A 27,987-nucleotide genomic window follows, 5' to 3' on the forward strand; every position below is an offset into this window, starting at 1 on the left:
AGGAATGTTAAAAGCGATTAAATATAAGCTTAATTATTTAAATAAATTATATATTAAGTATGAATTAGATGAATATAGGGTGTGTAAATAAATTTTTAAGGGTTTTTTTTGAAATATGCGAGTTATATAGATTTTGCTAAAATATGTCATATCTCTATTATATGAAGCATTTTTGGCATAATAGAAAAGGAAATTATTAGCATTGAAAATATGTATGACAAATAACAAAAAGAAAATATTATCTCACTCTCTCTCCCTGTTCTATATCATGTATAAATATAAGTATATGTCATAAGATATACATGTATTTATATCTTTTTAATACTAAATTGCTTATATCATAGATTACTTATCTGTTAACTGGTTATATCCTTTTAAAATGTAGGCACCCAATTTCGAAAAAAAAACTCATGTGAAAATTCATACATTTTTTATTCAGCTATATTTATACATCATATGTTACCCTAAATTTTAGCTTAAGTACTTAATTTACATACAATTAATAAATTAATTTTAAAAAATAACTAAATAATGTAATTAAAGTTATTAACTCGTCTACCATTGGCACAATATTTAATTTATTACCAACAGGATAAAATCGCAACTATAGTCCATTCAAGAGAACGGTAAACTCAAGTCATCTAAATGTGTCAGATCAAAAATTCACAATCTTGTCGTATCAATAAATTTTAGTTCATTTTCGCACTGACATGTAACAACAATCTAATCTAATAAATAATGAAACAAAATAATGTTAACAGATATAATTTATTCTAACATTATGTTATAATACATCTGATGCATATATTTACGAAGAACTTAAACTACAGTTAATTATAAAGTCACAATAGTTTATATGTTAGGGTGGTGTTTTACTAGATTTACATTGAACTCTTTTCGAAACCACCTATGGGGTAGAGTTCTAGGTGCGTTTGTTTTTGTAGTGGTAACCCTTGGATGCCTAATCCAGCTAATTACGTTTCGATAGTATCGAACAGCACTGTCTCTCTTTTAACTATAATAAAATGAGAAACAAATTATTCTATAGTCTGATTTTAAAACGAATTTATAAATTATTGTACGCAATACATTTGATATCTTAATGACATGAGTTCAGTATTATTTTGAATAGATTATAGTAAATTGTTAAACCAAATGCAGTAGCCATTAAATATTGAAATAAAGAGTATAGTATATTGTTGCAATAATTGGGGTATAGCATCTATCATCAACATGGTCATCGTACCTACTCCGTGCTATGTCTCATCATGTGATGTGAAATCCACTATCGACTGTTTAGTAATTGACTACTATTTACTATCGACTGTTTCAGTCGTGTACTTTTAATTACTATTTTTGGTTCTACTAGTTTCATTCGACTGATTTCTAACGTTCTGGCTCTGTCGTCTTAGCCGCGACCTTGACAAAAATGTACCCAATTTATGCTTACATACATTTTTATATATATAATATATATAGTTTTATGATTTTTTTGTTAGTTTGCTTGTAAAAAACAATGTATTGTATATTGATATAGCAGCATTTTGGAACGATATTGTTCAAGATTGTTAATGTAATAAGGTAAAAAGATTAAAATTGTGAATGATAAATATTAAAACACTTTTGACTGTTTTTGTGGCAATAATAGGTAATATTTCTATTACTCTCTCGATTTTTGTTAAAAAATATTTCCGTTCAATAATAAATAAAGCATTTTTTACTTTGTTTAAAAAGCTCTAGTAGTTATTGTGAGATCATTTTTAATTATGTCACGAATTAGCTTTTTTTCTATGGTTAGGTGTATATTAAAATACCAATTAACATATTAAAATACGATAAAATATTTTTTGGGGTTTTCTACCCCATAGAAAAATTCCATTCCTTTTTACAGATCCACAGAACATTCAAATATAAAAGTAATCCTACTTCATCTAAAATAAAATTATTAATTGCATGTTAATAGTATTCAGGAATTGTTTTTTCCTTCTCTTTTTTAAAGGTTGTTCGTGAAGGAATTTATACATCTCCGTCTCTCTTATACTACCGTTGGAAAATATAATCACATATAAAATTAACTATTGAAGCAATTATCTACGTCCTTTCCTCTCTCACAATTTATACAGGAAAGGATTCGTATATCTTCGTCTGACATCAATTGAACGAATTGAACAAAACTGCTATTTAAAATTATTATTTTCAGTTTTTGACTTGCGTGAAAGCTGCCAAATTTATATACGCATCTTTTGAGGATTAGGCCTAACCAAAAACCATATGGATTTTTTAGTTAGCTTTAGGAGCTAGCCGGGGACTTTTCAATTGACCCGTTAGAACAAAATTATATTGTCACACAGTGTGATTGGACCGAAACCTGGATCTTCAACTTTCGCTGGAAGAAACGCGTAAAGAAGAAAAAGAAAAGACTGAGGTGGTTATAAGAATATGTGTTGGTTAATTGGAAGAAAATTACAATTATCAGTACACTAGCGACCCGCCCCGGCTTCGCACGGGTGCAATGCTGATACTAAATTAAATACACTACAGAAAAAATATGAACGTTGTATATAAAAACATAGCGGCCCGCTCCGACTTTGCACGGGCATAAAATATATATGCCTATGTCACTCAATGAAAACATGATTAAAATCGATCCAGTATTTTTGGTTCATTCATTACTGCCCTTGGCCTGCACGCATTAAATTTGGAGTAAAACAATTCCTCTTCCCTTATACTTACTATGAAGATTTCCTGCTATCTTTGGAATATCTAAATTCATACAATTTTTATTACATTACACATTTTTAAACGCAAATTTCAAATTTGTAATATCTCCGAAAATATTTGTTTAATTTACATGCTGTAAGGAACCATATTGATCTATATTAATTGCACACTGTATTTAAGGTACTTAATTCGATAAGGATTAATGCCGTATTGTTTAAAATAGCTTCGTAAATAAGCCATTTTCTCACGTAAAAAGTAAACAATAAAAATGGTTAATGTGGGTTATCCCTAAAAGATAAACATATACCATCGCGGACTTTTTTGTAGACCTTTTTATGGTGTACAATACTGTAGTACATTAATTTGATCTAACTCGTAGGGTTAGGCAGCGTTTTTGCTAATTGCTAAATAAGCCTAAAAAAATAGGTTAATTTACGACATCACGTTAGAAACCTCTAAAATTAGCAATGTTGCCTTAGTATATTATGCATGTATTATACATATAAACCTTCCTCTTGAATCACTCTATCTATTGAAAAAAACCGCATCAAAATCCGTTGCGTACTTTTAAAGATTTAAGCGCACATAGGGATATAGGGACAGAAAAGGCGACTTTGTTTTATACTATGTAGTGATAATAAATTGCTATAATAAAAGGAAGTATTGAAACCTATATGGACGTAGGGAATTGAATTATGGGGATGTTCCGTGAAAACCAGTCTAAATTCAATCCAAGTTTTCCAAAACAAAGTCCTGAGAACTATTGTAGGTACACGTAGTATCTACTACAGGACTGATTACTTGCATCCAGACTTTTAGATATCGATCACCCAGAAAATCAAGGGAATTGCAAGGATATGTGAGGACAGACTCCATTCTTATATCAATATCAAAGTAATACAACTCTTGGATAACACCAGAACTTGACACAGACTGAAAATAATCAAATCATTTGATATTGTGTAGCGAGATGATATTGTGTGACAGAAAGCATCAGTTATTATAAGGACAATAAAATAAAGACAAATTGTAGGTTACTCGGCAACGACTAGTAACATTGTAATACATAAAAAAAGTTAATTTCTCTCTGTATTTAAGTGGCCTCTCATTTCTTTTCAGCCGCCAGTAAAATCGGAGCAAATATCAAAGACTGTTCGAAATTCCACCACGAAACGATGCTTTTTTCCACCCTCCTCCACGCCGACCGAACCAAAGGTGAGTGCCCGAGATCGGAGCCATAATAAATCCACTTCAAAGCGTCGCCTCCGTCGAGCGGGACGCTCCACGTCGAATAATTTCCACGATACTTTTGATGTGTTCGACCGGCCAGGCCGTAATTAAAGCTAGAGGAGAGCCGGTGAGGGAAGGGTGGTTGTCGGGCGCGCCAATGGCGTGGCGGCTTCGCGGAGGGTCCTCGGGACTGTCCGCAGATGCAAATTAGTGCCGGAGCCGGGCAGAATTAATTGCAATCGGAGATCGGGCCGCGCTAGCCCCAGCCTTTCGGTCCTCTGCCGCCGCCGCCACTACCACCTCTCGTCCTATCTGGACCCTCGTCGTTTCCGAGCCCTTCTCTTCTCGCCGAGCGACGGTTTGTTGTTGCAGGATCGAACTGGTCTGGAAAACATAAGAAACAGGGTATAAATTAATATTCTACAGAGATATATTCTTTAAATATTTAGATATACTAGTGATCGCCCAACAGACGAAATTCGACCACAATTTATTAAGTTAATCATATTTATCTCATAATAGAATAAGGGAATATTAAACCGGCCTGAAAAACATAAAAAATCAAGGAATAAATTAGTATTATATGCATATATGTTCTTTAAATCCTGATATATGCTAGTGTAGAGACCGCTACGACCCTTTAGGCCACCAAGCATTCACCTACAGCAAGCTCAAAGGTTGGCAATGCCGGTGGATTGGTACCATGCGGTTTTCGGCTATAAAAGACCGCCACGACGACGTCTTGCTCTCTACTATTTTCTTTTCTCTACCCCCTTGTAACAATAATACTTTCACAGTGCTACTGTACTTCCTTTACCTTAACCTAATATCCTGTCCATTCAGCCGTCGACCACATGTATCAAATCAATATGGAAATAAACAAATATTTAATCAACCAGTGTTTTCAGTTCTCGTGCGAATTCCTTCCACAAAATAGTAGGTAGTGTTCGATAAACGACCGCATCGACAGCCACACATTCCGATCGGCCGACCAGATGAACATTCCTACAATTGGTGACCCCGACGTGATCGAAGTGCCTAACAGGTAAATCAGCTCAACATAAGCCACTCGACAGGTGCTCGACACGTGCATGGAAGGATGGTACGAGAAATGGAACCCATCAACATCACATGGTCGACGTTATCCCACGAGACTAGCCTGTTGGACGAAAACCACAAAAGCTCATCATGCATAACATCAACACATGAACACTCTTGCATCACAAAACGGGACACGTAAGGCACCACACTTATAGGTACCCGCAAACAAATCGGAACGCCCCAAGACGAAGGGCGTCCTGTTACAATATTCGATGACCGTCGATCCCGCGAAACTCCTCGCTCAGATTGGGATCCCCATCTCGTAAGCAATCCCTAGACGATTCATTGCGTAATTGCGGGTGCACTCTGAAACCTGCACCACATAGAGGTACGTTCCACGGGAGCTCAATTAGAAGGGGAGTGATGTAGCGACCGCTACGACCTTTTAGGCCACCCCGTATTCACCTACAGCAAGCTCAAAGGTTGGCAACGCCGGTGGATTGGTACCATGCGGTTCCCGGCTATAAAAGGCCGCCTCGATGACGTCTCGCTCTCTACTTCCTTTACGTAAACCTAGTATCCTGTCGACCACATGTATCAATTCAATATCGAAATAAACAAGTATTTATTCAACCAGTGTTTACAGTTCTCGTGCTAATTCCTTCCACAAAATAATAGTGTGTGTTCGGGCTAACAATCGTATCGACAGCCAACAACTACAAAATAAATTTGAAATTGATATTTTACTTTAAAACAATAACCGACATAATTGTAATTTATTTTTTACAATTATAAATTGTATGTAATGTATATCAAATTTACAATAAAAATGTATATCGAACGAATATATGTACAATCCTTAAATTAACTATTGATTTTTCAAAACTAAGTCCGTAATGTAAATAATTGACACAAGGTTCAAAGAATAAAATGTCATATAGTCACATATCTTATTACATTAATCATTAAACGCCTTAATATTTGTCAATGCTTTAAAAGGTTTACAAATGTAGTGTTAATAATTCATATTTTTTTCTATTTTTTATATATGTTCTATCCATGCAAATTATGTAGTTCGTTTCATTTAAAACCTGCATATTTTCATTACTTCATTTATGTATTTTGCAATGTATATGGTCTTTATCTTTTATCCTTATTTATCACCAAAAATAAATATTTCAAAAACAACAAATACAACAGACCGATTAAAAAAATATTTCTTTTCCTAAATGTTTAAATAATGTTGTCCGTGCAATTGTAAAATTATTTGTTCCCCACTTCTTTATCACCTTTGCAGATAGTTCATCTTTAGTTTGTCTTCTATGGCTTGCGTTTATCTACTGCTTTCTACTTTGTGTTATGTCACAATAAAATGAGGAAATAAAATTCTATGAAGCTATTGTAAAGTTAATTTGTTAATATTCTTTACAATATTCATTTTAACTCTTGATGCACAAATAAACGTATTTATAATCTGCAATATTCGGTTAGTGCTTTGTTAAACAATGCATTTTCTCTTTGTTTATTTTAGTGTCTTTTTCTTGATGTCTTTTGGGAAACATTTTAATTTCTTCATTGATGTTCAGTACCCTTAGATCTTTGTGGATATTTTCATTTATAATATAGCATGTCGTCCAAAATCGGCTCTTGTGCCAGAAAACACCAATGCTGTCTGCAAAATGATTAAGCAAGATCGTCATGTCACCTATTGTAGGATTGAGAGATCCCTAAGCATTAGTTCCACAGTAAGCAGCAGTCGACTGTATGGTTGTTCCAAGATGAAGCAAATCCAACAAAAGTTCTTCGCGCACGAAGCACTTCAAAGAAAATGGTGGCCTTTTTCTTCGGGAAAACTAGTCATATTGCAACAGTACCTCTAGAGGACCGTAGAACAGTGAATTCTGTTTGTTATACAACTATTTGTTTGCCTGAAATTTTTGGCGAAATAAAGAGAACAAACAAGAGAAGCCCGATTGTTCTCCTCATGACAAAGCGAGCTCTCACACATCGCCTCAAACAAGCGACTATTTGAGCACTCAATACATCGAATTGATGGGTCATCCGCCGTACAGCCCTGATTTGGCACCCAATAACTTCTTTTTGTTCCCATCTGTGAAGAATAAACCGCGTGGTCAACGATTTTCATCGCCCGAAGAAGCTATTGAAGCGTTCAAAAATCATGTTTTGAAGATACCTCATTCGGAATGGGATAAATGCTTTGAAAATTGGTTTAAGCGTATGCAAAAGGGTATCGATAATCGTGGCGAGTACATTGAAAAACAATAAGAATATATTCGCAGCTTAATTATTTGTTTTTTTTTCCTATTCCCAAAATATAAATAGTAACCCTCGTAATATATTGTTTTTTTTTATAAACAATTTTTTTATATTAAATAGTAACGGCTTGCAGAAGATCGGGACCTATTAAATATGTGAAATATAGTGAAAATGCCACAATTGGTCCCACCACCCTTATGCTCTTTAGTTTCTGGGATTGGAAATTATTTTTAGCACCTCTTGGCCAACATTCAGAAATATAACTGCTGCTGTTTCCAGAGGACATCATTTGACAATTTCACGTAGTAGTTACCAAACACATGATACATGGACCTTGCAGAGTTTTCAACTACAATTTACCCTATATAGTTGACTGCAAGTGTTCCAAGCGATACCCAAGAGACCTTATTGCTGAAACCATAACGGGATATGATGCATACCCATTGTATCGTCGGCGATCACTTCCGGACAATGGGCGATCGGTAGTTGTGAAAGTAAGAGGACAAAATGTTGATGTAGACAATCGTTGGATCGTGCCATACTCCTCCATAATCAACCTCCACTATGCAATGGAAAAAGACTGACTGTGAAAAAGATAATGAATAACGTCATTGAAGCAATAATCATAAAGGGAAAAGACAAAGGAGAGGATGCTTTGATCCCGCGTATACCGATGATTCCAACGTATTTACCATTCGATTTTAAACGTTTACAATTTCCAGTACGTCTGGTTTTGAAGATACCTCATTCGGAATGGGATAAATGCTTTGAAAATTGATTTAAGCGTATGCAAAATGGTATCTATAATCGTGGCGAGTACATTGAAAAACAATAAGAATATATTCGCAGCTTAACTATTTGTTTTTTTTCCTATTCTCGAAATATAAATAGTAACCCTCGTAATATATTGTTTTTTTTTTCATAAACAATTTTTTTATATTAAATAATAACGGCTTGCAAAAGATCGGGACCTATTGAATATGTTAAATATAGTGAAAATACGCTGTGCGCAAAACATGTTGATTGTGACACGCCTGAGGGAATCCGACGTTGGCTCTATGGGAGGAGAAAGTCATCGGAATACGACTTTAAAGGACCGGAAGAGAGTCCCTATTTTCCTTAAGGAAAATACGCGAATGTACGTCGAACAGGTTGCGTTGCCTCGACGATATTATGGCAGGAGTGTTGCTTAGCTACCGATACCTGCGTCACTTCTTCTCAGCTACATAAGGAGGCTCGGCCACAAACATTTATTGTCGAGGGCCAATTACAATCCCTTTCATGGAAAATGCACCTTCCTTGGGGCAGATTTTATGCCCTGTCAAAAGAAAATTCGAAGATGAATGCTTGTTTTGAAATCCGAAGGAGTTTGAGTCCACATTTGAACCAATGGCCTAATCAAACGTATACGTATTTTTGGGAATTATTTAAGAGCCAATTAATACCAGTATATCATGTTTTAAATTCTCAGTTTTAAAACTTATTTTTATAGAATTTTATGTTAAATTAATAAGGTAATGATGGTAATTAGTTAATATAATACAAAAGAAACTCCTAGTATGTAGAAAGAAGAGGAATAACCAGTAGATGACATTATAGTTTGTCTGTAGCGGCTTTTTAAAAAGTTATAAAAGCCACAAAGATGTGTTTCTGGACATCGTACATAATGTTCGGCTGCATTTCTAGACATATCTCAGACTTTTAACAAAGTATGCCATACGGGCTTGCAGGTTAAACTAAAGAAACTTCTCCCTCATCCGGACTCTCAGTTACTAAAATCGTATCTCAGTGGTAGACATTTTATTGTAAATCAAGGCGATGAAATACCGAATTAAATCCCATATATTCAGGAGTTCCGCAAGGAAGTGTACTGGGTCCACTACTGTATCTTCTGTATACGGCTGATCTGCCCACCACAAAAATAACTACTGTGGCAACATATGCAGACGATACATCTATCTTAGCATCCCTTGAAGATCCAGTCACAGCATCAATAAACCTACAAACCCACCTGGAGCAAATACAATAATGGTTGAAGACATGGCGCATTAAAGCCAATGAAACAAAATCTACGCATATAACGTTTACCCTACGTAGAAGATCATGTCCTCTAGTGAATATCAATCATCGTCAATTCCCCCAAGCAGAGCATATCAAATATCTGGGTATGCACTTAGATCGACGCCTAACCTGGAAGAAGCACATACTCTCTAAACGGAAACAACTGGGACTAAAATTATATCAAATGTATTGGCTCATTGGGCGCAAATCCAAGTTATCATTAGATAAGAAGGTATTGCTGTATGAATAAATTTGAAATTGAATAATGATGTGATGATATGAATAAATTTGAAATAAAATTGAAAAAATAAATTAGTTTTCTCATTCTTCATCCTTCAATATTTATTGAACTCCCTAGTATATAGTGAATTTTTAATAATAATATGTTTCTAAATATATTTATTAATGGTATTAATTTATTTTGATAATGAATTCAGGTTTATGGAATAAACAAATACGTTCAAAGTCATAACATTCACTTTCTAGACTTTCAATAATTGAGACATGTTCTTTAAACTGTTTTATCACTGCGGATAAGTTAAAAATATGTTTTAAGGTATATTAATTGGACCAATTTGGTCTGAAATTACAAACCCATATTTGCCAATAAATTGGTTAATATAGTTGCGTCGAGACAATATATTTTCTCAAAGAGATATCATCAAAAATTGGTATGTCACTTAGGCAATTAAATAGATTACATAATACATTACTCTTATTTCTATAATATATGTTTTTACTCTAATTATTGTAGCATTAATTTTAAAAGATTCAAGGCTTTATTATGAAAATTAAATATATTATTTTAGGGTAAATGATATGGCTCGGTGAATGGAGGTAAAACGAAATGAAACAGTGGTGTTTACATTATGTGACCATTATTTATTAGAAATATAAAAAAAATTTAGAAAATACAAAATAGATAAAACGGATGGCAGCGGTGTTACCTGAAGATGAGGCTTGGGTAGTCGATGGTTGCACGTCTAAACCAAACGATAGTCGGGTACCCTTTAATAACATCCCAGATAAACGTCTCGGGATTGCCAGCTACTCGTTATCGGGTTCTAGTTGGCGCTGCTGGTACCCCGCCCGTGTTCAACATCTGGGATTATTTTTTTGGGTATTTTGTAGACCATTACTCCACTATGTAAAATTCGACATGTTCCGTATTAAACCAGGAAAAATACCAGGTGTGACCTCCTACCGGCCTATAAGTTTATTACCGATAATCTTGAAAGTTTTCGAGAAACTATACATCAAGAAGCTAAACTATATAATAGAAAAAAGAAAAATTATTTCAGAACATCAGTTTGGGTTTCGGAATGAGCATAGGACTATAGAACAAGTGGACAGACTTGTAAACAAAACAAACACTGACCTAAATACCAAAAGATATTCTTCAGCTGCTTTTCTAGATATATCTCAGGCTTTTGACAAAGTATGGCATACAGGCTTGCAGGTTAAACTAAAGAAACTTCTCCCTCATCCGGACTATCAGTTACTAAAATCGTATCTCACTGATAGACATTTTATTGTAAATCAAGGCGATGAACATGTCACACAGTACTGAGTTCAGTACTGTATCTTCTATATACGGCGGATCTGCCCACCACAAAAATAACTACTGTGGCAATATACGCAGATGACTGAGCAATTTTGGCATCCCATGAAGATCCGGTCACAGCATCAATAAACCTACAAACCCACCTGGATCAAATACAATTATGGTTGAAGACATGGCGTATTAAAGGCAATGAAACAAAATCCACCCATGTAACGTTTACCCTGCGTAGAAGATCATGTCCACCAGTGAATATCAATCATCGTGAACTCCCCCAAGCAGAGCAAGTTAAATATCTTGGTAGGCACTTAGATCGACGCCTAACCTGGAAGAACCACATAATCTATAAACGAAAAAAACTTCGACTGAAATTTTATCAAATATATTGGCTCATTGGGCGCAAATCCAAGATATCATTAGATAACAAGGTGTTACTGTTTGAGTCTATACTCAAGCCTATTTGGTCATATGGAATCCAACTATGGGGTACCGCTAGCAAATCTAATATATCCATCATTCAACGGTCCCAAAATAAGGTGTTGCGTGCCATTGTTGATGCTCCGTACTATATTTCAAATAAAGTGATACAACGCGATATTCCTCTAGAACCTATAACGAGTGCAATTCAACGTATTTGTGAGAAGTACTTCGAAAGAGTGTCAGTGCATCCCAATGTAGTCGCTAATTAGCTAAATATGCGATGCGATAGTCAAGTGCGTAGACTAAAACGCTTAACACCACCTGATCTGATTACTGGACATATATAAACTTTAGAATAAGCTTTAGAATAAGACTAATTAATTAAGATAATATTTTATTTAATTTTTTTTATAATATTTTAACATTAGCTCTGTTCGAGATCCAGGTTATGAAATTCATAAAAATAGTGAGTAGAATTTTCGATATAAACATAATTTAACGCTGTTATACCAGGGAAAATTGTTAGTCTGCAAATTCATAGATAATTTAGAGATATGCTCTATGAGGGATAAAAGTAATCCCTTCGTACATTGTTAGGAAATATTTTAACCTATGAAGAAGTCTAATGGAAGTTCCAGATACTGCATTTAAGAGAATACAATTTTCAAAACCGTATAGTAAAGTTAAGCTAGATTCATTAAATTGTGAAATAATGGAGTCATGTTTCATCCATTGTCACATATCAACGCAAAATCTCAGGTTTATTACACTTGATCATGTTCAAACACTGCTCCGAATCATTAACTCGTCATTGTTTTTGGTCAAAAGTGAGCTCGCGCTATTTCATTCAATTTCAATTTACGGTCATTCAAAATTACTTTGTGGATTTTTTAAATATTTTCGTCGGTAACAACCTCTTTTGGGCGTCCACTGCGTTCACCGTCTTCGGTACTCATTTCACCACGTCTAAGCATATCAATCCTTGATGGTTGATTTTCCTGGGACAGTGTCCGTAAACTCGGCATCAAGCCAAGTTTTCGTCTCAACTGTACTTTTTTCCTTCAAAAACAATTTTTTATCAACACACGAAATTCCTTTTTATCCATTTTTTTTACAATAACAAAAGTTGCTTCACTCAGTATGCTATAATTCACAAACTAATGATCAGATTGCTGTCAAATTTATACACGCATCTTTTGAGGGTTAAGGCTAACTAGAAAACATATGGATTTAATTCTAGTAGCGCCGTCTATGTGTCAGGTAGGGGACTTTTCAATTGACCTGTTATATTAGGGTTCAAGGTATATCCTCATATTTGAAGTTGCTATGTCCATATAAGTTTCAACATTTGCTTGTAAAATAGCAATGCATTAGGTACTGATAGCACCACATTAGGTAAAAAGCAAAACACATTAGAACCAAAATAAAACAACTATACTGATTAGTCGGAAGATATTCTCAACTTGATCTAAAATCAAAGAGGTTGATCTATAATAAAATTATAAAGCCAATTTGGACCTATGGGGTGCAAATATGGGGTTGCACTAAAAATTCAAATCAGTTAGTCATACAGCGCTGTCAAAACAAGGTTCTTCGATTCATTATCAATGCCTATCGCTATATAGCCAATGAAGAACTGCACGATGACCTGGAAATCAAATGGATTTGCGAAGTTGTCCAGGATTTCGCCTTGAAACACGAAAGAAGATTACTAAATCATACTAACGTGGAGGCAATACAACTGCTGGACAGTTCGCAGAATGTCAGGAGGTTCAAACGAACAAAACCATACGAACTTGTGTGAACATTTAGTGTGTACTATTAGTGTAAACTATAGCTATAAGTTAATAATTAATAAGTAATTATAATTTTGTTATTGAGGAATACATACTGATGTATTTTCTCGCACTAGTCTTGCTTGTTAATTAATCCAAGTACATAGGGAAAGTAGTAATAAATCAATTGTCAATTAAGATTGTACTAAGCGTATCTAATAAAGATGTTATAAAAAAAAATTAGGTACTGATAATTGTGATTTTTTCCACTTAGCTAGTACATTTTCCTATATTTTAGTAAAATAAGACGAAATGTTTAAATCCGAAGATACCCTTCTTCGATATATCTTCGATTAATTCGGGATAATAACGACCGTTAGCAAAACAACATGTTTCGGGCGACAGAGAACCAACCTATTACCGAGTTGACACAACAGACCCAATCATTCCGATAGGAATTCTTCGGGCGTCCCATGGCCGACGTTTTTATTTCGTTCTCGTCTTTCCTTTCTCCCCATTCCGACTCGTGTCTTTAACGCTCCACGAGATATGCCTTTGATCAAATAAACTTCACCTCGCCAACCTCGTTTCCCCCGCTGTCGATCGTCTTTGACCGGTTTTCTTAAAAATATATAATAAAAACGTCGCAGAACGTATCGACGGCGAAAGCCGAGACGCTTTCTATATTTTTTTCTCGGTTTCCGTTTCTGTCCACGCGAAATAGAGAGGAAAAAACGAGAAAGATGATAGAAGCAATGTACCGGTCCTGTTTATATATATTTTGCTAGCAGACCCGACAGACGCTGTCCTGTTCAAACGTAATTTTTCATACCGAGTGGTATGTAATCAAGTTTTGGGGCATTTATGTGGCTCGGTGAATGGAGGTAGGACGAAAGGAAACATTTATGGTTACATTAAGTGACGGTTATTTATTGGCAAATAAAGTATTTTTTTATTTATTTATTATTTTAAAGGCCCACCAACCTCTTGGGCTATTTAGCCTCCAGTTACAATGTAGTTTTTAAATAAAGTATGCAAAATAATGACATTCAATTTAAAATATTTTTTTATATTACTCTTCGTGAGTCCACAATCTGCCCTATTGGCAATAAGTATTTCTTATGTCTATATTATATATACATGACATGTAGAAAATCACTTCATTAAGCAATCTTCTGTATAAAATATTATCTTAATTAATTAGTCTTATTTTAAGGCTTATTCTAAAGTCTACATATGTCCAGTAATCAGATCAGGTGGTGTTAAAGGTTTTAGTCTACGCACTTCACTATCACGTCGCATATTTAGCTGATTAGCGAGTACATTGGGAAGCACTGACACTCTTTCGAAGTACTTCATACACACACGATGAATTACACTCGTTATAGGTTCTAGAGGAATATCGCGTTGTATCACTTTATTTGAAATATAGTACGGAGCATCAACAATGGCACGCAACACCTTATTTTGGAACCGTTGAATGATGGATATATTAGATTTGATAGCGGTACCCCATAGTTGGATTCAATATGCCCAAATGGGCTTGAGTATAGACTCATACAGCAATATCTTGTTATCTAATGATAACTTGGATTTACGCCCGATGAGCCAATACATTTGATATAATTTTAGTCCCAGTTGTTTCCGTTTAGAGAGTATGTGCTTCTTCCAGGTTAGGCGTCGATCCAAGTGCATACCAAGATATTTAACATGCTCTGCTTGGGGGAGTTGACGATGATTGATATTCACTGGTGGACATGTTCTTCTACGCAGGGTAAACGTTATATGCGTGGATTTTGTTTCATTTTCTTTAATGCGCCATGTCTTCAACTATAATTGTATTTGCTCCAGGTGGGTTTGTAGGTTTATTGATGCTGTGACTGGATCTTCATGGGATGCTAAGATTGCTGTATCGTCTGCATATGTTGCCACAGTAGTTATTTTTGTGGTGGATAGATCAGCCGTATACAGAAGATACAATAATGGACCCAGTATAAGTTAAAATAATAAACAATACAAATTGCAATAGAGGAGAATCACAGGAGCTGTATCAATCCCGCGGCCGTTAAAAAGTTGATAAGCATGTCCAAATGCTTGGGTTGAAACAGTTTCTCTAATTACCTTGTCATCCCGAGTTGCTGTCTCAGTACTTCAAGCTTTCCACAGCCCAGAGGGATGAGCTTGACGCTCTGTTGTATTTGACATTCATCACATTGTGGAGGATCTCTTCCTTTTAACAAATCCTCATGAGTTAGTCTGCTATGTCCCATTCGCAGCCGAGTAAGAATGCTCAGTTGGAACCTGCTAAAGTTATTAATATTAGGAGACTGATGAAAGACCCTCTTGATCTCCCACTACTTGTTATTTTCCATAAGGAGCTCCCAATTAGTTGATCCCATTTTTTTGTATAGAGTTCCTATGTGTGTTTTAGCATCTTCCTCACAAAACAGAACTCTTAGTTTAATTGAATCTTCCTTTCTGCTCGCCAGATTGTCAGCCCTTTCGTTACCGGAAATTCCCATGTGCCAGAGAACCCATAGATAATTTATCCTCACTCTTCTCCTCTCCAGTGCTGTATGTAGCTCTGTGATAGCTATAACTAGAGGGTGGTGATTATCTTTGCTATCCAAAGAATTCATTGAGTCCGATATTATAAGTATTAATGCGTCTATTAGTGATCCAAGCCAGATAGGGCCTTGCAAATGGCCGAAAGCTCCGCCGAAAAAATGTTTTTAATAGCAGGAAGCCATAATAATAAATGTTCCTCTAATAAACTTCCTTAATAATAGTGCTCCTTAATAGACCGACGAAATCTTCCCGTTTCCATTTAGAACCATCAGTGTAAATGTTGTTGTTTTACTATGCAGAAGCTAATCTATTCTTTATTTATTACCTTCATGGATAGATCTATGGATATATTGGAGTACTGCCAGGGTGGTATTGCCGTAGTTCGGTTGACTGCAGCAGGGATTGTTGTTTTTTGTCGATTGCAAGTCCTACGAAATACTGATGACGGACTTGTATGCTTTTTTATTATAGTGTTGTTGTTTAGGTTTTCAGAGACCTAGATAATAGGGATAGCAGCGATATTACCTGAAGACGAGGCTTGGGCAGTTTATGGTGGCACGTCAGAACTGAACGATGGTCAGTGACTGAACAGCAGAAAGTACCCTTCGATAAAGTCGAGACTAAAAAAAACTATAAATCCATGTCTATACAAGTTTCGATTGTCTAGAACTGCACATTCTAATCTAGCCTGAGAGTTTTCACAACTATTCGTCCTTTTCTATATACGCCTTACCACAGTTATGGTTACAAGTCATTTTTAGGTTAATTTTGTATTTACACTTTGTTGAGGTAATAAAATTATTCATAGACAAAATTAGCTATAACACTAGTTTCATAGATTGTTATGGAGCACATGATATATGTTTGTGTTCAATAATATGGAAACAGAATTTATTTGAATATTATAGAAAGGGTAAGAATGAAATGTAATAAATGAAGTATGGTCATATTTGTATATATTTTCTCTCTATTTCTTATCATATTTATATCTTTCTGATTTTACAGGTATTTCAAAAGAAGAGAAAAGCTAAATGTTTAAATGAAGTGTCATAAATGTTCAGCATAGTGTAGATAACAAGTGTACATAATAAAAAGTGGTTGGAATAAATTGATAACATAGCATCTGAAACGTTGTGATTTATTATTTCTTTAGGTTTATGTAACTCTTTGGAGCAGACAAAGAGCGAGCAGTTTTTCGATCACTATATGATTACAATCACGCGCGATCACTATTAACTCTTTCACCAGGTTTCAACAGTTCGTAACACACCATGCCACTCCGGTCCCACTAAATACAGAGCATTGTCTTGTGACCAAAACTATTTGGCCTTGTAGTCGATCGGCCGACTTTGCCAAGTGATACCCAAGATTTTTTGTGCTTAGGGTTTTCAAAATAAATCCACATTTCATCACCCGTCACTATTCGAAGCAGAAATGACTTCCGATCATACCTTTGAAGCAGAGATGATATTTTGATTTTCCATTTGCTTGCCATTCAATTGAAGTGGCATCCATATTCCCATCTTTTAGATTGTCCCCATTGCTCGTAATCGTTTTTGGGTGTAGATTTAATGCTTCTGCCAATTGTCTTTCAGTTTAGTTTGCTCTTCATCCAATAACTCTTGCAGTTTTCAAACTATTTCGGTCTACCAGAACGTTCTTTGTCTTGTACGTTGAATTTACCAATTTTGAATTTTCGAATTTCGAAATTTAAGGTTAGAGCAAGGCCACCGAGGTGCAAGGTGACTTTCAGCTGTTTTTTTTCTTTTGATTAAATAAGAAAAGTAATGAATGTTGCAAATAAATATTTTCAGGCATGAAAGTTGACATTTACAAAGGGGTATATATATATATATATATATATATATATATATATATATATATATATATATATAATGTATGTGCATATAATGTAATTGAAATGTAGATTAGAATTTTGTTGTATGTCAAAGTTAAACTGAACTAAAACTCAGAGTTGATGCGGCAACATTGCGACGTTTTAACGTCACACATTTAAATGACGTATGTACAAAATAACTTTAAAAAGACTATATTTTCAAATGATAATGTTACATACTTAACTCTAGCGACTTCTGTATATGGTGTTTCACCAAGACAATGCTGCTGTTCATACTGCGAAACTCGTTAAAGACTATTTTTTCGGAAAACAATATTCAATGCAGTCAAATTATAAATAATTTAATTGTGCTGTTGTATGTGAAATGTGTGAATGAAGACAATTAGAACAAGATTATATTAGAAAACTATATGAAACACCACAGGAGAGGTTGACTGAAGGTGTGGAAAATAGAAGAGGATGTACCTATTACTGAAGTAAAGTACTAAAATATTAATTAGATAGAGTTTTTTTTACCTAACTGTGGTATACTGATGTCACGACCACACAATTTTTACAGTGCCTATAAGTAAATAATAGTTGTATCCTTATAGTGTTTATAGAAATACCATGACTATATTGATTAATTCTAAAATATAAAAGCTGAAGATATAATTTTGTTAAGAGTTGTATCGAAAAATATGGAGTGTGCTAAAGGTAAGAGTAAGAAAAATATGAGTTTTGTCGCCGGGTACCCATTTATTGTTGTTACGTAACATTGTTCAAAAATAATATATTTGTGTAAGACGTATAATTAATGTTGAACTAGCAAGACAAACAATTGTATTAAATCGTTACTTGTCGACGAAACAATAAAATCCATCGCGTAAAATCATCGCCGCCGAAAGTTATTGGAAACTATCACTAAAATCTGAAGGCTCCGAACTTCACGACCAAACAATTAATGTCAAAGATAGAAATTCGGAAAACAGTTTCGCAAAACCTCCGTGCCCGAAACTATCCGCATTGAAAAGTTCGCATGTAAAGCAATTCCCATTTTCGCGGAGGGCTATACATCTCTCTCTCTCAGCAACTGCTCCATACACTCAACTTAAACAATGTCCCCGAAAGTGCACGGAGACTTGCTTTGGTCTGCGTTTGTCATGTACGCCGGACTGGGAGTCGGGCACCCTGGACCCCCCGGGGCTGCAGGACAGAACTCGCCCTCCGAATTTCCACGGTAATGGCATTATAGTCTGGTTAAATTAGAGTTTCCATGCCATTGCTGTGTATTAACAATTTGTTAACGGGTTAGAAACGTAGAGAAAACCACACTTTTAATTTCAATTTTAATACAATACCCTACTGGATAAATTAATCGTTTAACAATATATTATATTTGCCGGCTTGGTGGCGCAATGGTAAAGGCGATAGGACGGTCCTCTTACTGTTACGATAGCCGCGGGTTTGAATCCTGCTGGGGCATGGTCGTAAATTTATGTTTATGATTGAATTAAATATGCGATTGTCCTAAGCAAGAGTATAAAATCCGACAGGGAAAACGATCCCAGTCACGCCAGTAACCAGGCGGGGTAAGACCGGATGCCTTCTGGGATGATTTCTAAAGTTGGTCACTCGCCAGTCGGTAGGTTTAATGCTGACGACCGTGGTTAGGAGCCCACGTTAAACTGTAGGTCCATTCCAGATAAACCCATAGTTGGTAAAAGGAGACTTTAAAATATACTTTAAAAAATTATATATATATATATATATATATATATATATATATATATATATATATATATATATATATATATATTTAAAGGGACCGCTTGGGTGACCTTTAACGTAAAAAAGACATAACAGACACTATATTTTAAGGGGTGATGCTTTTTTTGTTATATTTTATATTCAACTCCCCTTTTTACCAACTAGGGTTTATCTGGACTGGGCCTACCGACTGGCGAGTGGCTATGTTTTTTCTTAGTATAGTAGGATTTTGCACTCTTGCCTAAGGATAATAACAAATATACATTTACGACCATGCCCCAGCAGGATTCGAACCAGCAACTATCGCAATTGCGGGAGGACCGTCTTGTCGCCTTTGCCACTGTGCCAACAAACCAGCTCTTGAATATTTGAATATTGTGTTCTGAAAAGAGATTTTAAGGAGTTTTTTCTAGTTGAATGCTAGCATTGTCTCGCTGGATAATTTCCATCCATTTCCAATTTTGATTGTAACTTTGTGTTTTATTATTTATTCAATTTATTATTTATTATATATGTTCATATTTCCACTATATGCAAATCATGACGTTTTACAAACATTTACATAACTTATGTTTTTATATGGTTATTTCGTTTATTTATAATATTTATAATATAGTTAAAAGGGTAGTCTATTTTTTAAAAATGTTATGGAATGTTACGGAATATATATATATATATATATATATATATATATATATATATATATTTTTTTTTTTTCTGCTCCAAGGAGTTACATAAACTATCATGTTATCAATTTATTCCAACCACTTTCTATTATGTACACTTTTTAACTACATTATGCTGAACATTCATGGCACTTCATTTAAAGATTCAGCTTTTCTCTTCTTTTGAAATATCTGTAAAGTCAGAAAGATATAAGTATTATAACAAAAAGAGAGAAAATGTATACAAATATGACCATATTTCATTCTTACCTTTTCTATAATCTTCAAATAAATTCTGTTTCCATATTATTTAATACGAAAATATATCATGTCTTCCATAACAATCTATGAAATTAGTGTTATAGTTAATTTTGTCTATGAAGTAATTTTATTGCCTCAATAAAGTGTAAATACAAAATTAACCTAAAAATTACTTCCATAATAAAAAGCATACAAGTTCCTCATCAGAATTGAATTTCGTAGGACTTCCAATCGACAAAAAACAACAATCCCTGCTGCAGTGCTGCAGTCAACAGAACTACGGTAATATATATATATATATATATATATATATATATATATATATATATATATACATATATATATATATATATATATATATATATACATATATATATATATATATATATATATATATATATATATATATATATATATATATATATATGTATAATATCTATTTCGTGCTTTCTATTTTTGGAAAGTATCAATTTTATGCAATGATGGAGATCTAAAAGATTCGTTATCTAAAAAATTCTACCTAAATTATTCTACAAAATTAACCTAAAAATTATTTCTACAATAAAAAACATACAAGTTCCTCATCAGAATTGAATTTCGTAGGACTTCCAATCGACAAAAAACGACAATCCCTGCTGCAGTGCTGCAGTCAACAGAACTACGGTAATATATATATATATATATATATATATATATATATATATATATATATATATATGTATAATATCTATTTCGTGCTTTCTATTTTTGGAAAGTATCAATTTTATGCAATGATGGAGATCTAAAAGATTCGTTATCTAAAAAATTCTACCTACTATAATATTCTCTTTAATTATAATTTTCTTATATAATCCCAATTATTATTTGTTAATGCTGTAAAATATATCACGCGGAAACTGATGAATAATAGTTTCACTTATAAATAATTGAATTAAATAATAAGTTAAAACATTAATTTATTGCTGGATGATATGAATTTAATTGCCTTAATTGTTTAACCAGTTAATTAAATGTATCAACCAAATATTTTTGCTATTAGCCCCTTGTGTTACATTATACAGTGTGTTTTAATTTATATCAATATATTGAACAATAAAAAGTTCATTGCCATTATATGGTAATATTTTGAAATATTGTCAATGTCAGTAATACTAGTTACATTAGTGAAATTTCGTCTGCAATCCTAACAATATTAACCTAAAAACTTACTTGTATTTATTTGTGTTGTATTTGTTAAAAGAAAATGCAACATCTTTGAGGACAAAGAGTCATTTTGATATTGACATGGGAATTTAGTATGTTATATCCTCATGTCTCCTTACAATTCTATTGACTTCTTGAGTGGCAGTTGGTATCTGAACGTCTCTGTATAAATAATCAGACCTGTAGTATCTGGGTACTCTCAGAACTTTGTTCTGGAAAACTAATTTATATTGCTTTTCGTGGAACATCTCCTTATTTGAACTCTGCATGTCTATATAGGTTTCAACACTTGCTTGTATAATAGCAATTTGTTGTGTACTAATAATTGTCATTTCCTTTCAAATAACCACTACATTTTCTTATATTTTAACTTCAGTTCGTTCCTTTTATTTTTTTTTCCGTATTCCTTCCAGCCAAGTTTTACATCAAAATTCATTCCGAGATACTTGGTATTGTTGCTATATGGAAGGATAGAATTGTTTATTGTTATTAGTGTTTATGCATTCAAATTACATGTTAACTGCACATGCACAGATTTATTTTCGTTATTTTTTATTAATTAGTTAGTTAATATTTTATTTTTAGTTTAATTCTAAATAGGCTGGCTTTGATATAATATTTTAATGGTTCAGTGTTCTTGGCAAACATTTTCTGTAGCTTATGAACAGAGCCCTAATGTATAATAGAAGCTATAAAAATATAGCTGAACATACCATTTTACCTTCATAGGTTGCTGAAATTACATCTGTTATTCTATGAATCTAGTAAATTGTTGAATGTTTGTTACTCTACGGTGTCATACTCTGTTACTCAACCAGAACTGGTGTATAGATATTAAGTTTTTTCTCTCCATAATACGATGCAGATGATCCATAACAATAATCCTTTTTACGATGCCTTGCAATATCCATTGATATTTTGGACAGAAGAAGATGAATATTATTTAAACATTAAACTAAGATATACAGTGAGTATATACAGCATATACATTATTTTGTTTGTATATTAATTAAGTAATTTATTTGATCTTAATTAACATTTTACTTCTCAGTGGCAAAAATTAACAAAGATGTTACTTATTATAGCGCGATTAACTTTAAATATATTTCTTTATGATCCATGTTAATCAAGATAACGAAATCCTACGATGCCGCCAGCTATTTCATCAATAAATTGTTGATATATGTGCGAAAATTGAAAGTGTGCGTTTACGATACACTAAGTTTAATCAAGCCAAGTTTCGTGCTGAAAATTACAAAGAAAATCTCTTTGCATGTAGATGGAAGAAGTGATATCGACAACATCGGTACCGTATATATTTTTCCATCATATGCTGGAAGTCCGCGTTATACACAAGGATATATTCAAGACGCCACGACTTTTGTGCGTGCATACGATTTACCAGAGCTGTTCATCACATTTACGTGCAATCCAAACTGGAATGAAACCAAATTATGTTGTTGCCAGGTTGATATCACTGTGCATATGTTTAAAAAAAACTGATAAACATGATTACACATGACTCGATACGAAAATGACGTTTGAATAGTACAGCGTCTGTCATATGTGCTAGTTTTCTTGGAGTAACAGAAAAAAAAAGAAAAGAATTTAAAACAGAAGGCACTAGATGATGATGTTCGTAGTGTTCAGTATGTCAGAGTTATAAATTAGTAACATTGTTAAATATGTTCATAAAATTCTTATATTTGTTTCCCAAAATATCTACCTTCTTATAGCTTTATAATTGGCAGGTTCGTGATTCATTTTTATTGCCACTGTCTGGCCTCTAGTTTACATGGAAAAGGAAAAAACCTCTTATAAGTTGACTCTTGGTTCCACGAAAAGGTAATTGTCCGATACAGCATAGTTTCAGAGTAGGCACGCAAGCAACTTGTTCAGTTTCCGTGTCAAACATTCATGCCTTCATGAAGCTGCCTGCGTTGCAGCAACAATCCACCAGGCATTAGAAAAATATTAAAAAACTGGAGCCATTTTTTAAGATGTCTTCAAAGCTTTCGATCAAGTATGGCACCACGGTCTAATATTCAAAGCGAAACAGCTTGGTCTACCGAATGACCTATTATCCCTGATAGATTCATACTTGGGCGGTAGATCCCTGGCCATCCCCTGGCTCAAGAAAGTTTCAAACGGTCTCCAGTTCGACCGCAGATTCTAATGGTTCAGCCCAAATTTAGCACGCTGTTTGCAAAGGCAAGTAAAAAAGGCGTGTACAAACTTTTATTTCCACTCCTTTGCAGAAAAAGTAAACTTCCCCAGAAAGCGACTCTGTATAAAATGCTAGTCCATCTGCCTCTACGGAGAACAGGTGTGGTACAGGCATGTCTCTGAGAGACTCGTACTACTCCAAGTGTTCCAATCCAAAAAAGTCTGCGCGTTACTCAAAGTCCCATGGTTTATGAGGAACGTCAATACACACCGCAGGCGCCTTAAAACACGACAACACCTTGATTAAATCCCTACCCATCCACAAACCTCGGTAGTAAACCAACTACGACAACCTCAGTCGTAACCCAGGGTCTCTGTCACCCGCAAAACACTCACATCCCGAATCCGACATCAGCAGAAGACCATTTGGTTCTAGCTGGTCGTCCTGCAATAAGAGAATAAAAGGTCCGCAAGCATTTACGATAAGTTTATATTCACGATTAGTTATTATTCAAGTTAATTTTACAAAATAAGATCGAAGATAGTTCGGGTATTTTATAGTATTGTATTGTATCGTAACTGTAAGCAGAAGTATAATATAAGTCATTTTTAGTAGTAACTTTTAGTAGTTCCACAACCTGCTCAGAGGGCAATAGGTATTTGTTAATAGAACATCACTTCATTAAGTGATCTCCTGTACACAGTACTATTTTAATTAATTATCCTTACTCTAAAGTTTATTCTAATGTCTATATACGTCCAATAATCAGACCGGATGATGCTAGATGTTTTAGTCTACGCCCTTCACTGCCATTTCGTATATTTAGCAGATTAGCGAGTACGCTGGAATGCACTGACACTCTTTCGAAGTACTTCACATAAACACCTTGAATTACACTCTTTATTGATTCTAGAGCAATATCGCGTTGTATCAGTTCATTTAAAATATAATACTGAACATCGACAATGCCTTATTGACAACATTTTATTTTGGAACCGTTGTACAATGGATATATTAGACTTGCTAGCGGTGCCCCATAATTGGATTCCATATAATTAAATAGGCTTGGGTATAGATTTTTCTAATATATTGTTATCTAATGATAACTTGGATTTTCGCCCGATAAGACAATAAATTTTTTAGAGTTTAAATCCAATTTGTTTCCGTTTGGTGACTATGTGGTTCTTCTAAGTTAGGCGTCGATCTAGGTGCCTACCAATATATTTATCATCCTTTGCTTGCGAGAGTTGACAATTATTGGTATAGAATAGTGGATATGTTCTTCTAAGAAACGAAAAAGTTATATGGCTGGAATATATATAATTAATTAAATAACAGTTTGCATTTCCTTAAAAAAACCTAAAGAATATCCATGCACTAAATAATGTCAGTTTCGTGAATCAATGATATTCTCAATAACTACTTATCTATTGACATGAACCAGCGTTCCAAAACTACCTAGTGAATAACATCAGGTATTTCAACACTTAGATAATATAATTTTTTTTTTAACCAAGTTCCACTCAAATCCATTTTATGCCATGCTACATAAAAAATGAACGTTCGACTAGACTATAAAATCGGGACCGTCGACCGTCCGAGTGTCATTACAAACAGCGGCCATTCCCCGCTCCGTCCCGCGCCTCCGACACCCGCCGCCCACCCTCACTCACGAAGGGTGAAACAAAAGACGGAATAATCCATAGGAGCCGTTGACCAATGGCGTGGAGCCGGCTTTATACGGGCTAGTGCTCAGCCCGGAGTGTTCATTTGTTTAATTACCGTGGCTTTTTCCGAGTATGGCGAATTGCGGAGCTCAAATGTTGCCCCCGTCTCCGTCGCAAAATTATCGTCATAAGTTCGGTTATTAATTGTTTGATAGTTGATTCGTGCGATCGATCAATCGAGGAACTGGTTTTACAAGATCGATTATTTTTGAAAACTGCTCTTAAGAAATGCAACATCGACTATATATCCTTGTAGGCAGCCAAAAAAATGTATGGGTTATGAAGAAAATCCCAAAAAATAGAATATTAACATAAAAAATTACTTTTGAGTAAATGCGGAATTAAAAACTACAATTCTCGAAAAAATTTTACTATATAGCATTCGGTATAACGACATTGTCATTATATATTACCTAATAATAGTTTAATAAATATTGTATACAATGTTTTTTATTATTTATTATTTATTATTATGATTGTAAAACGATGTCTAAATAACTAATTATAGAAGTTTGAAATTTTGAGAAATAAAATATTTTTAACAAAAAATTTACCGACTGAGTCAAGAATTCACTAAAAAAGATGCGTATATAAATTTGACAGCTGTCGGATCATTAGTTTGTGAATTATGGCATTTTTAGTGAAGCAACTTTTGTTATTGTGAAAAAAAAAATAGATAAAAAGGAATTTAGCGTGTTGATAAAATATTGCTTATTGAAAGGAAAAATACAGTTGGAGCAAAAATGTGGCTTGATGCCGAGTTTCCGGACACTGTCCCAGGAAAATGAAAGGATCGATTTAGAAGTGGTGAAATGAGCACTGAAGATGGTGAACGCAGTGGACGCCCAAAAGAGGTTGTTTTGCCAACCGACAGAAACATTAAAAAATCCACAAAATGATTTTAAAAGACCGTAAAATGAAACTGAATGAAATAGTAGACACTCTAAAGACTTAACTGAACGTGTAGATCATATAATTCCTGAATATTTGGGTATGAGAAAACTCTGTGCAAAATGGGTGCGCCGCGAGCTCACTTTTTACCAAAAACAACAACGAGTTGATGATTCGGAGCAGTGTTTAAAGATGATTAAGCGTAATAAACCCAAGTTTTTGCGTCTATATATGACAATGGATGAGAAATGACTCCTTCATTTCACTCCGAACTCTAATCGACAGTGATCCAAGTGGACTGTACACGAGGAAAACGCAATAGTCCGCTGGCAAGGTTATGGTTTCTGTATTTTAGGATGCGCATGGAATAATCTTCATTGACTACCTTGAAAAAGAAAGAACCATCAACAGCGACTATTACATAGCGTTATTGGACGGTTTGAAGGACGAAATCGCTGAAAAACGGCCACATTTAAAGAAAAAGAAAGTTCTGCTTCACAAAGACAATGCACTGTATCACTATCAGTGTAAACGATGTCAAAAATCCATGATTTGGGCTTCGAATTGCTTCCTTATCCACCGTAATCTCCAGATCTGGCCCCCAACGATTATTTCCTGTTCTCAGATCTTAGAAAAATGCTCGCTGGGAAGAAACTTTCGTCGAATGAAGAGATGATCAATGAAACTGAGGACTATTTTTAAGCAAAGGACAAATCGTACTACAAAAATGGTATCGAAAAGTTGGAGGGTCGCTATAATGAGTGTGTCACTCTTGAAGGGAATTATGTTGATGAAAAAAACAAATTTTGCCTGTGTTTTACTATGGTAGGCCGGGGACTTTTCAATTGACCTGTTATATTACTGCAAATACAACAAAACAACAGTAATAAATTAATATTTCACTAAACATATAGAATATACGATGTAGTAATAAATATTACATAATTAAAGAAATAATTAGTTTTTAGCGGACCAAAAAGAGATTTTAATAGTACCGAATACTACACGTATTACGATTAATTTAAATATAGTAAAAACGGATGCAGACATAAAACTGACCAGTATAAAAACGGTGAGCTAATACTACTTACATTTAAAAAGTAACAAATCACTGACACACTTTCAAAATATGAAACTAAAATCTCATTTGTAAACAAGTTTACATTGAAAAACATTTTAATAAACTGGTCAGAGTTGGCGTCCGGACTCGTGTGTTGTCAAATTGCTGGGGTTTGCGTGCCGGACCGGTCAGACCGGGACGCGGGACGGCGGTGGACAACAGTACCGACACCTGGGGCCAAAGGTTCAAAGGGCGCGGACGTACACGGGAGTGAGCAAGCCGCAAGAGCCCTAATAGTCGTCAACTGTCAACACATTGCCGATATTAATCATAAAGGGGCCGGAACGGCATAAACAAACGGAAAAATCCTCCTAAATAATAGTTTTCGAATGGTTTTCCTCGCGGAATTAGCGACTAAAAACGAAACGTCGAAATGGAAAACCTTCTCGGATCGGATCCTCGGAAAATAACGGTATTTTATTTTTGTTACCTGAATTGGAAGGGATTTGTAATTATATTTAAATTAGATTCGGGATTGGATCCAGGTAAAAAGTTTTTGGATGGCGGACCATCTGCGACAACTCTAATACCTACGTTTAACTTTTACTCTACAGGGTGTTACGGTTAACGTTCGTGTAACTATGTTAATAATATCATGATTTGGGAGTAAAGTATTTAAGTTTAACCGTCATCTACATTTGATTGATTGGGTTAGAAGCAATAAAGAGAAGGCTCATATTTTCTCAAATCTC

At 34.4% G+C, this 27,987-nt stretch overlaps 1 long non-coding RNA gene across 1 annotated transcript; it reads right to left on the reverse strand.

The window, feature by feature from the left end:
• Window positions 1–752: 752 nt before the first annotated feature.
• Window positions 753–27,421, reverse strand: LOC143204983 (uncharacterized). Its single transcript, XR_013007712.1, has 2 exons — window positions 27,267–27,421; window positions 753–4,335 (listed from the first exon to the last, which is right to left on the reverse strand). It is a non-coding gene; the product is annotated as an uncharacterized LOC143204983 (long non-coding RNA).
• Window positions 27,422–27,987: the final 566 nt, after the last annotated feature.

The sequence above is a fragment of the Rhynchophorus ferrugineus genome, unplaced genomic scaffold, assembly GCF_030347505.1.
Source record: "Rhynchophorus ferrugineus isolate W39M unplaced genomic scaffold, kcgeb_rfMv2 rfM11, whole genome shotgun sequence".
NCBI lineage: Eukaryota > Metazoa > Arthropoda > Insecta > Coleoptera > Curculionidae > Rhynchophorus > Rhynchophorus ferrugineus.